The sequence below is a fragment of the Sapajus apella genome, unplaced genomic scaffold, assembly GCF_009761245.1.
Source record: "Sapajus apella isolate SASKATOON/1434 unplaced genomic scaffold, GSC_monkey_1.0 scaffold75, whole genome shotgun sequence".
In the NCBI taxonomy this organism is placed as follows: domain Eukaryota; kingdom Metazoa; phylum Chordata; class Mammalia; order Primates; family Cebidae; genus Sapajus; species Sapajus apella.
The window spans coordinates 3,538,753-3,539,132 of NW_022437015.1; positions in this window are offsets into that span (position 1 = coordinate 3,538,753).

The following is a 380-nucleotide window of genomic DNA, read 5'->3' on the forward strand; positions in this document are numbered from 1 at the left end:
ACAGACTAACAGAGAGCCAAATCATGAGTGAACTCCCATTCACAATTGCTACAAAGAGAATAAAATACTTAGGAATACAACTAAAAAAAGATGTAAAAGACCTCTTCAAGGAGAACTGCAAACCGCTGCTCAAGGAAATCAGAGAGGACACAAACAGATGGAAAAGCATTCCATGCTCATGGTTGGGAAGAATCAATATCATGAAAACGGCCATGCTACCCAAAGTAATTTATAGATTCAATGCTATCCCAATCAAGCTACCATTAACCTTCTTCACAGAACTGAAAAAAAAAAATTAAGCTTTATATGGAATCAAAAAAGAGTCTGCATAGCCAAGACAATTTTAAGCAAAAAAAAAAAAAAAAAAAAAAAAAAAAAAA